Below are 12,663 nucleotides of genomic sequence, written 5' to 3'. Positions count from 1 at the left end.
TGCAAGGAAGGTATTTTAACAATAGGTAAATCTCAAAACGTTTTTTGATGTTCTTCTTTATGAAATGGCCTTTTAAGTTATATTACTAGGTTAGCCTTACACTGAAATTTACCCATAGACCACCTCAGATTTAAAGAGTAAGTTGAAAACAAATGAACAAACAAAAAGAATCTTTAACTCTTTAAACTATAATCAAGATTTGAAGACTTGACAGTGAGATGAAGAGAAAAATAAATGTTTTTCAACAGTATTTTGTTTTGTTGTAAATACAATACACAGATTATAATATGCTATCATAAGAGGCTGAAATGAAATCTGCCTTTCCAGTTCAAACTTGAGTTTCAGAAATAGACTATTTTTTGACTGTTAGAAGTTGATATAAAACAAATGTCAAAAAGTCTCTCTAAATGTCACACCTATTCTTTTCAAAGTAAAATTGAATTAGCTGATCTCATCAATAAGCTGATATATTTTGAACTGCAATGGTATGCATATATAAGGTATCTAAATATTCCTTTTTAGAAAGAAGTATAAAAAACATTTTCTGTCTTCATAAAGTGAATAATTCGTATGTATATCAATTGTTTTTTAACTGCTAATTTGAATAATAAAAAGTCCCTGATATGGTTTGGTTTGGCTCTCTATCCCAAATCTCATATTGAATTGTAATCCCCAGGGTTGGGGGAGGGATCCGGTGGGAGGTGATTGGTTCACGAGGGAGAGGGGGTAGGCAGATTTCCCCCTTGCTGTTCCCAAGACAGTGAGTGAATTCTCATGAGATTTGGTTGTTTAAAAGTGTGTAGCACTTCCGCTTTCACTCTCCTATTACATGTGAAGACACGCTTGCTTCGCCTTTGATCTTCTGCCATGATTATAAGTTTCCTCCGGCTTTCCCAGTCATGCCTCCTGTACAGCCTGTGGAATTGTGAGTGAATTAAACCTTTTTCCTTTATAAACTACCGAGTCTCAGGTAGGTTTTAATAGCAGTGTGAGAACAGACTAATACAGTCCCCAAAGGCAAAATATTAATTGCCTTAAGGTTATATGCTATGCTCCTGAACATAAAATTTGAGAGTAAATGATTATTTAAACGCAAAATTTTTAAAAAGACTTTTAAATTTCTTGTTTTCATTTACTGTTGGAGATATTCTAGAATTAATATTTTTTATGTACTCAAAACATTCTAAGTTAATATGCTTTTAGTTTCTAACCATTTTAAAAATACATGTAAAGTAAAAGCTGTGTATATTAGTTAAATGCAGCATAGCTTATTTTCCCATTTGTACAGTTTTAGTAAAAATTATATATCACAGCTGCTTTAATTGGAAAGCTGAACAATTTTGACATAAACATTGTGCAAAACTTCCCTGGGACTTAACATAATTTTATTTATTTAATTCTTTTTTATAAAATGTAGTTCATATTTTGACATTTCTTTCTAGTGAGTTTGTTATTCTGGGGGGGAAACATGTTATACCAATATAATTTACAGTGTTTAGAAAGAAACACTTTTTATGTCTCCACAATTCAATCTAAAATTTATCGTTTCAAAAGCAGATATTTTTCTAAGCAAAGCATTTATAGAATGTATCTAATTGCCAAGGTAAGTTAATGACAATACAATAAAAAGTAAGAAAGTGACTTAAAGGTCATCCAGAACATCTCAAAGGAGCTAAAAACTTTACAGGCTCTTCCCCCTCCCAACTGAAATCAATCTCTAATCGATTCACACACTTGTGGGCAGTTGATAGGAAATAATCATTCCTATCTGTATTTTGTAAATGACAATCCTGTCCTTTTTTTGCTTTCGTCATTCTGAACAAACTGTATGAGAATCCACTATATAATTTAGACCATAACTTGCATTGTATTTTTATTTTAAATATGTACATTTACAGTGAGTAATTGTCCTATTCCCTGATTAAGAATTTTCCTATAGATAATTCTGGCTGAATTTGGTTTTGTTATTTTTTTACATCTTACATGCAACCTAAATGATTACCTTATTCCACTTCAACTTAATAATTTTAAAAAGAGAGTAAGTCTCAAAGGGATGTGGGTGCTGTCTACTGGAAAGGTCTTTCCCAAACCTTCTGCTCTCTACAAGAGGTCATTGGTAACTCTATTGTTTATCATGGCACTGACACAGAGACTAAAGTCCCATTAGGCTCAATGTCACTGCTTACACAAGAGTAAGTTGAAGAAGAAAAGACAGAGCATGCTACATGTCCTTTTATGACTATGTTTCTTACTTTGAGCATATAAGCTCATTCAAGTATTCAAATTTTACATGTAACACTTAGTTTGAAGGAGAAAGAGAATAAACAATATGTAATAAATGTAAGGTGTCATTGGGGAAAATATGTGAGGAGTCCACTCTACCATTATAGTTTAAGGTAAACACCCTCAAAGAGTAAAAATCTTACAAAAATTATTATACTGGGTCACTTCGTGGATTTTAACCTTCTAACCTGGTCCCAGACTCTGCAATTGTCTGCAAAGGTATGTTTTCCTTTAACCTAAGTGTTACATTCCATATTCATAAGCATTGGTCTTGATCTGAAATCTGTCATCTGGAAAGGTAGAGAGTAATTATTCCCAAAAAATGTGATCCAGATCTTCCAGGTGGAGTCCAAATATTCCACAAAAACAAGTTTGCCATCTCTAGAACAAATATCTCCAAAAACTGTTGGGAGAGTGAGGAAGAGGGAAGGAAACTGTGGCACTGCGTGTTCTGCAGAAGAGTTCCAACTGTGCCCTATGAGTCAGAGTGGATCCATGGTAACAGGAATTCCAAGATTTATTTCCTTTGGGCTCATTCCAGCAGGCTGATTTGTAGCTATATTTTCTATTGTTCAGTCAAGTAACTTTACACACACATACACACACATACAGACACACACTCACTTGTGCAGACATTCATGAGTCTCTCAGAAATATTACAGTTTAAACCAGAAGGAAAGCCATAAATGCTTTTTATAAATGAGTTATAACTTACCATACTCATGATGGAGTTAATTTTTCACATGGTATCCACACCAATAGATGTCTATTGATTAATTTTATGTCTTCCAACAACGGTTCAAAATCTTAGCATTTCTCTCTACCCAATTTTCTTCCTTCATACAACATAGTCATTACTAAAAATATAACTTGTGTTTGTTTAATGTTAACGTTAAAGTTGATGTTGTAAATTTATTTTTTAAAATTATAAATACTGATTGGTACAGTGGTTCATGCCTGTAATCCCCACACTTTGGGAGGCCAAGGCAGGCGGATCACAAGATCAGGAGTTTGGGACCAGTCTGGCCAAAATAGTGAAACGCTGTCTCTAGTAAAAATACAAAAATTAGCCGAGCGTGGTAGCTGGCACCTGTAGTCTCAGCCACTCAGGAGGCTAAGACAGGAGAATTGCTTGAACCCAGGAGGTGGAGGTTACAGTGAGCCAATATTGTGCCACTGCACTCCAGCCTAGGTGACAGAGCAAAACACTGTCTCAAAAAAAAAAAAAAAAAGAAAAAAGAAAAAGAAAAAAAAATTATGTGTACTAACTTACAACAATAACTAAATTGATAAATGAAAAAGGTTTTGTTAATTTATTCAATAGTTACCTGCTTTACCAACAGGAAGGATATGTGTTCATTCTAACACAATGCTAGCATGTCTTCAGAGGCAAGCCATTGAGACTGGGTGGAGGGAAGAAACAGAGACTAGGCTGATGGGGGAAGAAGCTGGGAACCCTACATGGGGTTACCATGCACTGAGACTTGTTCCTGGCTTCCAGGGACTCTTACAGAGGGCATGAGTTGAACACACAAGGAGCAATTCATTCTCACCACAGGCCTCTGGAATCCCAAAAGGAGGAGACCCTTCAACCACTACGGACACTTGAGTTGGCAGGGAAAGCTACTTAGGGAAGTGGTAAGGGCAGAACTCCAGCCAGGTCACAACCCAGAGAATTTGGTGTGGGAGTGTCTGTGGTGGAGCACAGCCAGGGATGCCCATTCTTCTAGACTTGGTTTACTCCCATAGGAGACTTTATCCTTAGGGGAACTCTCAGACCTGAATTATTCAGGACAGTATTGCCCATCAGACAGCAACAATCTGATACAAGCACCCTTCAATCTACTGGTCTCCCTCGGGACCTCAGCCTGGCCATGTTATCTTGCAGTGAAGCCCCCAGGTACATCCTAGGGGCCTACATCATAGCTCCCATGCTGGTAGGCAGTACTTAATGGGCAGAGTACTTCACCAGAGTAGTCCCTGCGTGCACCAGCTGTCCTGTGCCTTTTCCTCAATGTAGCCTCCCTGATACTGACTTGCCTACAGGCACTCAGCCACCCCCAACTTTGCTTTGCTGGTGTGTGCTCAGGAAGATGTAGCCTTCCTTTCCCATGAATGTGTGTGTGCATGTGCACCCCACCTTGCCACTGTTGACAATGTGAGTACACCCCAACCCCTTGCCACACCACTATTGTTGTTGGAGCATTGATGGTCATGCAGCCCACCAGCCCCACACCCACCAGCACCCCATCCTTGCACTGGAGCTGCCTGCATAAAACTAAGGCGTGGAAGACAATGGGCTCTCCCCCAGCCCTGGGTGGGCACTGCTGCCCGCATGAACATGCACGAAGGGTGCATAGAATCCTGTGCCCCACCAGCTCCCACCCCTGTGCTAACACCACCACCAGTGCAAATGTATGCACTGTCACTGGTAGAGGTTCCCATGCTGCCAAGCGTTACTGCCATCACCCCTGCTGCTAACACCCACACAGAGGCCAGCACCCTGGCACCCTCTAGTACCCTGCAGCAACAATGGAACCTGCACTGTGCTGTGCTGCCACTGCTGCCTTTGCTGTCACATGCAAATGAAAATGATCCTGCCACCAGTGCAGCAAGTGCTTTGGCTGGCACCACACATCGGAGTGTTGTGACCAGAGGTCTAGGAGCACCTTAGACCCTCCAGTGCAGCAGGTTTCTAAATTCAAGGAGCCAGAGATCAAAGCTAGGGCTGAATACCAGTTCCCCAGAGTTAGAGCAGGCAGTCAGGAGTACTGAGCGGAGACTTGGGCCCCCAAAATCTTCCAGAAATGACACCAGTTGAGTGAACACAGCTTATAGCACAATCAAACCCCCAAGATTATCAAATCGGATAAAAGAAAAAGAAAATCCAGAGGACGGCAGCTTCAAAGATTGAAGGGACATCAGCCAACAAAGATGAGAAAGAACCAGTGCAGGAACTCTGAGAATACAAAAAGCCAAAGTGTCTTCTTTCCTTCAGATGTTTGCCCTAGTTTTCCAGCAGGAGTTGTTAATCAGGTTAGGGTGACTGAAATGACAGAAATGTAATTCAGAATATGAATAGGAGCAAAAATCATTGAGGTTCAGAAAGATATTAAAATCCAATCTAAGGAAGCTAAAAATCACAATGAAAAAATACAGGGGCTGACAGACAAAATAGCAAGTACAGAAAAGAGTGTCACCAACCTGCTAGAGCTGAAAAACACTATTCAAGAATTTCATAATGCAATCACAACTACTAATGGCAGAAAAGACCAAGCTAAGGAGCAAATGTCAGAACTTGAAGACAGACTTTCTTAAATAAGACAGAGAAATTTAACAAAGAATGAAAGGGAATGAAAAAAACCTCTGATAAATATGGGATTATGTAAAGAGACTGAATCTATGACTCCCTGGCATTCCTGAAAGATATGAGGAGAATAGGAAATGCAGAGAACCTCCCACAAAGTACTTCACAAGCAAATTATGCCAAGGACATAAAATAATAATCAGATCCTACAATGTCAAAATGAAAGAAAAATTGTAAAGAGCAGCTAAAGAGAAAGGACAAGTAATCTACAACAGGAAGACCATCAGACTAACAGTGAACCTCTCAGCAGAAACCCTAAGCCAGAAGAGATTGGCGGTGTATATTCAACATTCTCAAAGGAAAGAAATTGCAACCAAGAATTTCCTGTCTCACCAAACTAAGCTTCATAAGTGAAGGAGAAATAAGATCCCTTTTAGACAAGCAAATGCTGAGGGATTTCATTACCCCCAGACCTGCCTTACAAGAGCTCCCAAAAGAAACACTAGAACTGGAAAGGAAAGACTTACCAGTCACTATAAAAACACACTTAAGTACACAGACCAATGACACTATAAAGCAACCACACAAAAAGTTGGCATAATAAATGGCTCACAACATAATGACAGGATCAAATCCACACATATCAATACTAATCTTGAATGTAAATGGGCTAAATGGCCCAACTAAAAGGCACAGAATACCAAACTGGATAAAGAACCAAGACCCAATGGTATTCCATCTTCAAGAGACCCATCTCATGTTCAATGACATGAAGAGGCTCAAAATAAATGGATGAATAAAAATCTACCAATCAAATGGAAAATAGAAAAAAGCAAGGGTTTCAATTCTAATTTCACACAAAACAGACTTTAAACCAAAAAAGATAAAAAAGACAAAGAAAGACATTATATAATGGTAAAGAGTTCAATTCAACAAGAGGACCTAATGATTATTAACATATATTCACTCAATATAGTGGCATCCAGATTTTACAAAGCAAGTTCTTAAAGACCTTCAAATAGACTTAGACTCCCACAAAATAATAGTGGGAGACTTCAACACCCCACTGACAGCATTCGACAATCATCAAGGCAGAATACTAACAAAGATATTCAAGACCTAATCTCAACACTGGATCAAATGGATCTGATAGACATCTACAGATTATTCCACCCAAAAGCAACAGAATATACATTCTTCTCATCTGCACAGGGCACATATTCTACAATCAACCACACGTTTAGACATAAAACAATCCTCAGGAAATTTTAAAACATGAAATTATACCACCCACACTCTTGGACCACAGCACAATAGAAACAGAATTCAATATTAAGAAAATCCCTCAAAACCATACATCTACATCGAAATTAAATGACCTTCCCCTGAATGACTTCTGGGCAAAGAATGGAATTAAGGCAGAAATCAAGAAGTTATTTGAAACTAGTGAGAACAAAGATACCACATACCAAATTCTCTGGGACACAGCTAAGGAGTGTTAAGAGGGAAATGTCTAGTACTAAACACCCATGTCAAAATGTTAGAACGCAAATTAACAGTCCAATATCACAACTAAAAGAGCAGGAGAAGTAAAACCAAGCCAACTCCAAAGCTAACAGAAGAAAAGATATAATAAAAATCAGAGCTGAACTGAAGGAGACTGAAACATGAAAAACCATTCAAAAGATCAATGAAGTCAGGAGCTGTTTTTTTTTTTTTTAATTAATAAAATAGACTGCTAGTTAGACTAATAAAAAAGAAAAGAGAAAAAAACCCAAATAAACAAAATCAGAAATGACAAAGGGGGTATTTCTGACTGCACAGAAATAAAAATAATCATCAAAAATTATAATGAACACCTAAGATTTTTGCCAGAGCTTTTGTTCAGAATGGTATTTTCTAGGTTACATTCCAGTGTTTTTATAATTTTAGGATTTACATTTAAGTCTTTAATCTATCTTAAGTTGATTTTTGTGTATGGTGTAAGGAAGGGGTCCAGTTTCAATCTTCTGCACATGGTGAGCCAGTTATCCCAGCACATTCATTCAATAGGGAGTCCTTTCACCATTGCTTGTTTTTGACAGCTTTATCATAGATCAGACGGTTGTAGGTGTGTGGCCTAACTTCTGGCCTCTCTATTACGTTCCATTGGTCTATATGTGTGTTTTTGTACCAGAACCACCCTGTTTTGCTTACTGTAGCCCTCTCGAAGTCAGGTAGCATGATGCCTCCAGCTTTATTCTTTTTGCTTAGGATTGTCTTCACTATTCTTGGTCTTTTTTTGTTCCATACGAATTTTAAAATAGATTTTTCTAGCTATGTAAATAACATTATTGGTAATTTGATAGGAATAGCATTAAATCTATAAATTGCTTTGGGCAGTATGGCCATTTCAACAGTATTGATTATTCCTATCCATGAGCATGGAATGTTTTTCCATTTGTTTGTGTCACCTCTGATTTCCTTGAGCAGTGTTTTGTATTTCTCATTGTAGAGAACTTTCACCTCCCTGGTTGGCTGTATTTCTTGGTATTTTATTCTTTTTGTGGCATTTGTGAATGGAATTACATTCCAGATTTGGCTCTTGGCTTGGCTATTTTTGGTGTATAGTAATGCTAGTGATTTTTGTATGTGGATTTTGTATTCTCAAATTTGATGAAGTTGTTTATCAGCTGAAGAAGCTTTTGGACCAAGACTACAGAGTTTTCCTAGATATAGAATTCTGTTGTCTGCAAACAGATACTTTGACTTCCTCTTACCTTACTTAGATGCCATTTATTTATTTCTCTTTCCTAATTGCTGTGTATAGAACTTCCAATACTATGTTGAATAGGAATGAGGTGGGAGGTCATCCTTGTCTTGTACCCATGTTCATGGGGAATGCTTCCAGCTTTTGTCCATTTAGTATGATGTTGGATTTGTCATAGATAGTTCTTATTATTTTGAGGTAGGTTCCCTCGAAATCTAGACTACCTGATCTTCAACAAGCCTGATAAAAACAAGCAACAAGGCAAGAATTCCCTATTCAATAAACAGTGTGGGAGAACTGGCTAGCCATATGCAGAAGATTGAAACTGGATCCTTTCCTTACACCATATGATAAACCAACTTAAGATGGATTAAAAACTTAAATGTAAATCCTAAAATTATAAAAACACTGGAAGATAACCTAGGAAATACCATTCTTGACAAAAGCTCCAGCAAAAATATTAGGATGATGATGCTAAAAGCAATTGCAATAAAAACAGAGATTGACAGATGAGACCTAATTAAACAAAAAAGCTTCTGCATATCTAAAGCTACTATCAACAGAATAAACAGAAAACCTACAGAATGAGAGAAATATTTGCAAACTACGCATCAGACAAAGGTCTAATATCCAACATCTGCATGGGAGTTAAATAAATTTACAAGAGAAAAAAAAAACCATTAAAAAGTGAGCAAGGGACATGAACAGACATTTTCCAAAGAAGACACAAATGCAGTCAACTAAGCCTATGAAAAAAATGCTCAATATCACTGATCATTAGAGAAATGCAAATGAAAACTGTAAGATACCTTCCCACACCAGTCAAAATGGCTATTATCAAAGTCAAAAAAATAACAGATGCTGGCAAGATTGTGGAGAAAAGGGAATGGTCATATATCTTTGGTGGGAGTAAAAATTAGTTCAACCATTGTGGAAAGCAGTAAGGCAATTCGTCAAACAGCCAAAAACAGAACTAAGAACCGACAGCAAACTCATTACTGGATATATACCCAAAGGAATATAAATTATTCTATCATAAAGACACACACATATGTGTATGTTCATTGCAGTACAGTTCAGAATAGCAATGACATGGAATCAACCTAAATGCCTATCAATGGTAGACTGGACAAATAAAATGTTGTACATATACACCATGGAATACTGTGTAGCCATAAAAAGAATGAGATCATGTCCTTTGCAGGAACATGGATGGAGCTAGAGACCATATCCTGAGCAAATTAATGCAGGAACAGAAAACCAAATATCACATTTCTTACTTATAAGCAGGATCTAAATAATGAGCATGAACACAAAGAGAGGAACAACAGACACTGAGGCCTACCAGAGGGTGGGAGGTGGGAGCAGGGAGAGGAACAGAGAAAATAACTATTGAGTACTAGGCTTCGTATCTGGTAATTAAATAATGTGTACAACAAACCCCTGTGACACAGTTTACCTATAAAACAAATCTGTATGGTACCCCAGAATCTAAAATAAATATTTTTAAAAAGTAAAATAAAAATAAAAGTGTAAGTGCATATAAATCAGAATAGCATAGATTTAAATCCTGTTTTTCCAACTTACTATTCTGGTCAGATATCCCATGAAGCAGTGGGTGGGAGGACAGGAGAAACCTCATACCACCACTAGAAATACATGTGTGACTAGGTAACTTCATATTCCAAATTCATAGTTTACCAGTGAGAATTTGATTACTGAAATAGAATAAAGAGAAATAATACAAAATAAATTAACTATGGAGATGTTACCTTACAAAAATGTTGGGGCTAGTTGTGCAGATTATATGCAATCATTGATTCTTCTTCAGCTGCTGGAACTGAGGTTGGCAAAGCCAATGGTTATGAAGGACTGGTGAATGTAAAGTGAGACAAAGGGGGCAAAGAGAAATGGAACCTTCAAGGAGGAGCCAAAAATTGGGTCAGTCTCTCATTGCCTGCATGCCTTCATCCCCATGTTGTAGATGAACTTCAGGAGAAGCTTTTCTCACAGAGATAAGCACAGACTTGAACCAGGATCCAAAGAAACTCAAGGAAGGGATCCAACAAAACATGGAGAAACTGAGAGCCTGGCTACTGATGCCCCAGTGTTGCATGCTGTGGCCAAGGACTCAGAAAAGCTGAAGGAGTATAACCAGTCGGAACCGGAGGAGCACTAAGGTGAGTTGCTGTTTCATAACAACCCATAAGCCAGCAGATCAGTGACAATGTGCACAAGCAGCAGAAGCATCACAGCACCCTGTTCCAACATTCCCAGTATATAAAAATATGGCTGTCCTTTATGTGCACATTTCAAATTATGCACAAAATTTCTTCTGTGGCTAATACTGTCTTGGAGCTATGCAGCACAGCTTACACCTAGAACATTTCACTACTAATTTAACTAAGTTGACTGTTTCTTTTTTTTTTCTTCTTTTTTTTTAAATCTTTTGGTTTTTGGTCTGCTTTCCGACCACAGCAATCATCAACACAGGAGAAGACTGCTGTTATAAAACCTAGGTGGGTGGGGTTCTCTTCACCACCAAGCAAGCAATAAATTCTGCAGTGAACATTAACTGGGTGTTCTACAATTCAATTCCAACACTACCTAGAGATAGGATCAGATCCCCCAGACTGAGAGTTCGGTCCCGATGTATGCCCCCCACTAGACATCCATTACAAGTCCTAGACTCCAGAACTTCTGATCAACCATCTTCAAGTCAAGGTTTCCATGACTCCCTCTTTGGCTTTCATTAATTTTCTGAAGCAGTTCAAAGAACCCAGGAAAACTCTTGCTTTTGTTTACCAGTTTATTTTAAAAGATATTACAAAAGATACAGGTGAAAAGATGCACAGGACAAGGTATGAGGGAAGGGGCACCTAGCTTCCCTAACCCATCCTTGGCGAGTCATCCTCCAGGAACCTCCACTTGTTCAGCTCTCCAGAAGTTCTTCAAACCCTGTTCTTTGGGGGTTTTATGGAGGCTTAATACGTAGGTGTGACTGACAACCATGTAGCCTTTTTGTCCAATCACATATAGAGGTGTCCGCAAATAGATGTGTGATTGCATCAAAAGGGCACATGGCTATTAGTATGATTTCATACTATATGTATGGGGCAGGACTACTCTGGAATAAGGATCTTTTAACCCACCAAAAGATTAGAGTCCTGTCTTGGCCAAATAAAAGGACAGGAGAATTTCAGAGAGAGAATTTCTGTTTCCTGAGGTCTGATCCTGACTCTAACAAAGGCTATGGGAGTCCAGGAACAGTGGACAGAAACCAATGCATGACACGACATTGACGCATTCCAAGCCCACCACAGTTCACACTCTTTCAACATGCTATCTCTATACTTTTTAAAACATGCTTAACTTCCAAACAAAGACAACAATCAAATCACACTTCTTAGTAACATGTTACAAACGATTTGTTGTATGACTAAAACAAAGTAACTGTCTTCCCAAAATAATATGTTCAATTCCTTTAGATATCTTTGGTGGTGTTTATTAAACCAACCTCTCAAGAAAACTGAGCTTTTAAAACTTGCTTATAGTCTGGATCCACAAAAATGCAAGATTAGCTTGGAGAACAAGAAAGAAAGGAAGTGCTAAATATTCAAAGGGACTATGGCATGTTAAAGGGACCCAGGAGCCACCAGGAAAGAGCTGTCAATGTCCAGAACCATAATATTTGAACAACACAATGAAAAATAAATTACGGGATTATTACCCAAAGTATACAAATAAATATGTATGTTTTCTTACTGTTATAAATGATTGAATGAATGAAGAAATAAATTAGAAAGAGGAAACTACTCTTTTTTAAAGAAGAATATTATTTCCTCTAGAAACTGAACTTTAAACTCACTTTGTTTGTGGTGGACTGGACATAAAGTGCAATATGGAAAGGGTAAAATAGTAACTTTACAGTGGGGAAATGTGACAAATGCCACCTTAAATAAATGATTAAGGTTAACATCACCAGTGATGTTATTCTAATATAATGTGCCCTCTAGTAGGACATAATGACAAAGGCATATCATTTCTGCATCATTCTTTATAAAAACCCATAACTCCAGCATAGTCATGACAAAAACATCAGACAAACCCAAATTGAGAGAAATCCCGCAACATAACTGACCAGTACTCCTATGAGTGTCAAAGACATGAAACTTAAGAAAAACTCAGAAATTGTCACAGAACAAAAGAGACTAAGGAAACATGACAGCTAATTGCAGAATGGTGTCTTGTACCGGATACTGGAAGAGAAAGGGCATTAGGAGAAAAACTGATACAATCTCAATAATGCCTAGAATTAATTAAT

At 37.7% G+C, this 12,663-nt stretch overlaps 1 long non-coding RNA gene across 1 annotated transcript; it reads left to right on the top strand.

Moving 5' to 3' along the window:
- Positions 1 to 775: 775 nt before the first annotated feature.
- Positions 776 to 11,965, top strand: LOC144339452 (uncharacterized). Its single transcript, XR_013414477.1, has 3 exons — positions 776 to 925; positions 10,324 to 10,519; positions 11,828 to 11,965. It is a non-coding gene; the product is annotated as an uncharacterized LOC144339452 (long non-coding RNA).
- Positions 11,966 to 12,663: the final 698 nt, after the last annotated feature.

This window comes from Macaca mulatta, chromosome 2 (genome assembly GCF_049350105.2).
Source record: "Macaca mulatta isolate MMU2019108-1 chromosome 2, T2T-MMU8v2.0, whole genome shotgun sequence".
Taxonomy (NCBI): Eukaryota; Metazoa; Chordata; class Mammalia; order Primates; family Cercopithecidae; genus Macaca; species Macaca mulatta.
Note: the sequence above shows the minus strand (reverse complement) of the source record. Positions and strands in the feature narration are given on the sequence as shown.